The sequence below is a fragment of the Rattus norvegicus genome, chromosome 4 (genome assembly GCF_036323735.1).
Source record: "Rattus norvegicus strain BN/NHsdMcwi chromosome 4, GRCr8, whole genome shotgun sequence".
NCBI lineage: Eukaryota > Metazoa > Chordata > Mammalia > Rodentia > Muridae > Rattus > Rattus norvegicus.
The window spans coordinates 151,418,015-151,423,535 of NC_086022.1; the positions used below are offsets into that span (position 1 = coordinate 151,418,015).

The 5,521-nt window shown below is 41.1% G+C and overlaps 1 pseudogene; it reads left to right on the top strand.

Moving 5' to 3' along the window:
* The first annotated feature begins 228 nt into the window (after positions 1-228).
* Hsp90aa1-ps14 (heat shock protein 90 alpha family class A member 1, pseudogene 14) lies at positions 229-3,048 on the top strand (annotated as a pseudogene).
* The last annotated feature ends 2,473 nt before the right edge of the window (positions 3,049-5,521 follow it).

Consider the following 5,521-nt stretch of genomic DNA (forward strand, 5'->3'; position numbering starts at 1 on the left):
TATGACTATTGCTCTATAATACTGCTTGAAGTCAAGGATGGTGATTCCCACAGAAGTTCTTTTATTGTTGAGTATAGTTCTTGCTATCCTGGGTTTTTTGTTATTCCAAATGAATTTGCAAATTGTAAACGGCTGGGGGAATCACCATTCCTGACCTCAAGTTCTATTATATTTGCTTCAGTGTCCTGGTGCGGTTAGTCACGTTTCATGTGTGCTCATTCAGCCAAGATGCCTGAGGAAACCCAGACCCAAGACCGACCAATGGAGGAGGAGGAGGAGGTCGAGACCTTTGCCTTTCAGGCAGAAATTATCCAGTTAATGTCCTTGATCTTCAACACTTTATACTCGAAAAAAGAGATCTTTCTGAGGGAGCTCATTTCCAACTCCTCAGATGCTCTGGATAAGATCAGATATGAAAGCTTGACAGACCCTAATAAACTGGACTTGGGGAAGGAGTTGCACATTAATCTCATTCCCAACAAGCAAGACTGAACCCTCACTATTGTGGATACGGCATTGCAATGACCAAGGCTGACTTGATCAATAACCTTGGCACTATTTCCAAGTCAGGCACCAAAGCCTTCATGGAGGCCTTGCAGGCTGGTGTAGATATCTCTATGATTGGCCAGTTTGGTGTTGGTTTTTACTCCGCATATTTGGTTGCTGAGATAGTAACTGTCATCATGAAGCATAATGATAATGAGCAGTACGCCTGGGAGTCCTGAGCTGGGGGATCCTTCACTGTGAGGACTGACACAGGTGAACCAATGGGTCATGGAACAAAGGTTATCTTGCATCTGAAAGAAGACCAAACTGAGTATTTGGAGGAAAGGAGAATAAAAGAAATTGTGAAGAAACATTCTCAGTTTATTGGCTATCCCATTACTCTCTTTGTGGAGAAGGAACGTGACAAGGAAGTCAGTGATGATGAGGCTGAAGAAAAGGAAGAGAAAGAGGAAGAGAAAGAAAAAGAAGAAAAGGAGTCTGATGACAAGCCTGAAATAGAAGATGTTGGTTCTGATGAAGAAGAAGAAGAGAAGAAGTATGGTGACAAGAAGAAAAAGAAGATAAAGGAAAAGTACATTGATCAAGAAGAACTCAACAAAACAAAGCCGATTTGGACCAGATATACTGATGCCATTACGAATGAAGAATACGGAGAGTTCTACAAGAGCTTAACCAACGATTGAGAAGAACATTTGGCAGTAAAGCATTTTTCTGTTGAAGGACAGTTAGAATTCCGGGCTCTTCTTTTTGTCCCAAGACGCGCTCCTTTTGATCTATTTGAAAACAGAAAGAAAAAGAACAACATCAAGTTGTATGTTCACAGAGTTTTTATCATGGATAACTGTGAGGAGTTAATCACCGAGTATCTGAATTTCATGAGAGGGGTGGTGGATTCTGAGGATCTCCCTCTAAATGTTTCCCATGAAATGCTGCAACAAAGCAAAATTCTGAAAGTTATCAGGAAGAATTTGGTCAAGAAATGCCTAGAACTATTTACTGAACTTGCTGAAGATAAAGAGAACTACAAAAAGTTTTATGAGTAGTTCTCAAAAAATATTTTTTTTCTTTTTTTCGGAGCTGGGGACTGAACCCAGGGCTTTGCACTTGCTAGGCAAGCGCTCTACCGCTGAGCTAAATCCCCAACCCTCTCAAAAAATATAAAGCTTGGAATTCATGGAGACTGTCAAAATCGGAAGAAGCTTTCAGAGCTGTTGAGATACTACACATCTGCTTCTGGGGATGAGATGGTTTCTCTGAAGGACTGCTGCACCAGATTGAAGGAAAATCAGAAGTGCATCTATTTTATCACAGGTGAGACCAAGGACCAGGTTGCTAACTCAGCCTTTGTGGAATGTCTCCAAAAGCATGGCTTAGAAGTAATCTATATGATTGAGCCCATTGATGAGTATTGTGTGCAACAGCTGAAGGAATTTGAGGGCAAGACCTTGGTGTTAGTTACCAAAGAAGGACTGGAACTTCCAGAAGATGAAGAGGAAAAGAAGAAACAGGAAGAGAAAAAGACAAAATTCGAGAACCTCTGCAAAATTGTGAAAGATATCTTGGAGAAAAAGGTTGAAAAGGTGATTGTGTCAAACCGACACATCCCCATGCTGTATTGTCACAAGCACATATGACTGGACAGCAAACATGGAGAGAATCATGAAAGCTCAAGCCCTCAGAGACAACTCAACAATGGGCTTCATGGCAGCAAAGAAACACCTGGAGATAAACCCTGATCACTCCATTATTGAAACCTTAAGGCAAAAGGCAGAGGCTGACAAGAATGACAAGTCTGTGAAAGATCTGGTCATCTTAATGTACGAAACAGCACTCCTGTCTTCCGGCTTCAGTCTGGAAGATCCCCAGACCCATGCTAACAGGATCTACAGGATGATCAAGCTGGGTCTAGGTATTGATGAGGATGAGCCTACTGTGGATGATACCAGTGCTGCTGTAACTGAAGAAATGCTACCCCTGGAAGGAGATGACGACACGTCACTCATGGAAGAAGTAGACTAGGCTTCACCAGAACTATGTGTCTGATGCTTACCTTCATTCCTTCTGATAATGTATTTTCCATGATTTTTGTTTATTTTTGTTAACATTTAAAACATCTGTATGGCATGAAAACTAAGGGGAAGATAAAAATTTCCACATGTGATACTGTGACACTATAGCTTTGACTCAAGAGGTTGATAGAACGCTTGTTGTAAGATGTAATGTAACCTACTGTTAATGTTAACTATATGGTCTGAAGTGTTTAGCTGTTGAGCTGGATTCCTTAGTTGACCAAATTAAGATGATTTAAGTTCCATCTTAAAAATTTTTCATTCCCTGTAGTTAATTCTGCATGTACTAGTCTTAGAAGTAAACACAAGCTAAAACGACTTGACAGAGGAATTCCCCAAGTGGCTTGTTTTCCAAAGTACGGAGAACAAAACTCTAAGTTCCCCTAGGTCTTGTAACTCAGCAAGGTTTGTGAATGTGAAAATAACAGTGCCCAATCACATTCTGCTTTAAAAAGGTAAATACAGATGAGATTTTAAAAAAAGCTCTACTACAGAGTAATAGGGATAAAAACTGCATGGTATTGGTACACAGACAGTCAGACTGATCAATGGAATAGAATTGAAGACCCAGAAATAAAACCACACATTTATGCACACTTGAACTTTGACACAGAAGTTAAAAATATAGAATGGAAAAATGTCAGCATCTTCAATAAATGGTCCTGCTCACCAAGCATAAAACTCAAGTCCAAGTGGATCAAGGACCTCAATGTAAAACCAGATAGACTGAATCTAACAGAAGAGGAAGTGGAAGCCTTGAACTCATTGTCAAGGAGGAAATTTCCTAAACAGAACTCCAATGGATCAAGCTCTAAGAACAAGAACTGATAAATGGGACCTCATGAAAATGGAAAGATGATATTAGCTGAAATAACCAGCAAAGGGGAGATAGAACCTATGAAGCCCACATCAAGTAGGCAAGTCCCCCAGTTGAGGAATGTGGTCACCCTCCCATCTCAAAATTTTAAACCCAGAAATGTTTCTGTTTAAAGGAAAGACAGAGACAAAAATGGAACAGAGACTGAAGGAAAGGCCACCCAGAGACATCCCCACCGAGGGGTCATCCCTCTGCACACAGCAAACCCCAACACTATTGCTGATGACAGGAAGCACTTCCTGAGAGGAGGCCAGTATGGCTGCTCCCTGAGAACAGTGTTCTCTCCTGGGTGTTCCTACCAGCACCTGACCAATACAGATGCAGGTCCTCACAGCCAACCATTGCATGCACTGAGTGGCAGGGACCCCAATGGAAGAGCTGCGGGAGGGACTGAAGGAGCTGAAAAGGATTGCGACCCCATGGGAAGAACAATATCCACTAACCAGACAACCCAGAGATCCAGAGAGTAAACCATTAATCAAAGAGTCTACATGGAGGGGCTCCTGCCTCCAGACACATATGTAGGAGAGGATGGCCTTATGGGATAGCGATGGCTGGGGAGGCCCTGGTCCTGTGGAGGGTCGATCTCCCATTGTAGGGTGGTGCTAGAGTGGTGAGGCTAGAGTGGATGAGTGTGTGGAGGGGCACCCACATAGAGGTACATGAAGAGGGGAGAAGTAGGGTAAATGGAGGTTGTGGAGGGGCAACAGGGAAGGGGATATCATTTGAAATGTAAACAAAAATGCTTTTAAAACTCCAATATTATACAATTTAGAAATTTATGAAACTTTGGGGGATTGTATGTATTCCAGTTTAAAATATGTTCATGATGTAAAAATTATAATTACTAATCATTATGTGTTATCAGATATAATACTTCATACAAGCTTACTATTGTTATCATAGATCAAGAGATATTTCATTCACAACACTGTTAAATTGTCAATCATGAGGGATCCTAGGGTGACACAGGTCTGTAAGGGTTTTGCTTCACCCATTAATGATACTTAGTGTCTCTTGGTGCTACCTACTGGACCTGGTAGTCCCTGATTAGTATCAAGAGACAGTCCACTACTAAACATATGTTGGAACAGATTCAGGTTCCTTTTATATCTGCTCCTGGTGGTATAATTATCCTTATCATTCTGGATAAGGATAATTTAACAGAGTTGGTAATTTAACAGTGTTGTAAATGAAATATCAGTTGATCATGCATGCTTTGGTTTTGGTGTTGGCAAAAGTGAGAAATTCAGTGCCTTGGAAAGCACTTTAAAGAAATAGTATCAATGTTGAAAATATTTAGGTATGTCATATTGAGTGAAGAGTCTCCTACATTCTACCCTGACTGTATTATGTTCCTGACAGTGGGGTTTCTTTTTGATGCTGGCATTTGCAAGGTAGCAGGATGAGGTTTGGGATCCTGGAGACTCACTAAGCCTTTCTTTTAATTCCAGATGAATTCCCTTACCAATTTTTCAGAGAACAATGAGGAAATGTGTGTAGTGGTTTTTCTTTCTTTTTTTTTCTTTTCTTTTTTTCCAAGCTGGGGACGAACCCAGGGCCTTGTGTTTGCTAGGCAAGCGCTCTACCTCTGAGCTAAATCCCCAACCCTGTGTAGTGGTTTTTCTATAGTTAGCACTCAAGATTTCCACTGAGATATAGTTGGTTTGATGCAGTTCTTAGTCTGTTAGCTGATTGGAGAAGGATATCGGGCAGATGTTGGATTTACCTCTGGAGAATTTATGAGCATTACAATGGAGGTGTGGATTTCCTTACGCTTCAGCTGTCAGGAACAATGTGGTGACTTTTTCCCTTAGAGTGAAAAGAGAGGGCAGGGTTCTGGTTGCTGTGAGCTGCTTGTTACAAGGCTGTGGCCTTCAGTGTTAAGAGAACGTCTTGCCATTTGTTTGCTGTAAATGGTGCTTTTTTTTCAACCTGGTTTCACTACAGTTCTGATAACTTGTTCCAAGTCAGATAGTTAGGTCTTAGACAGGAGATTGACGCTAGTGGACCAGAATGACAAAGTCTCACATACAAGGACTTTATCCATTTACAAGGAAAGAGTATT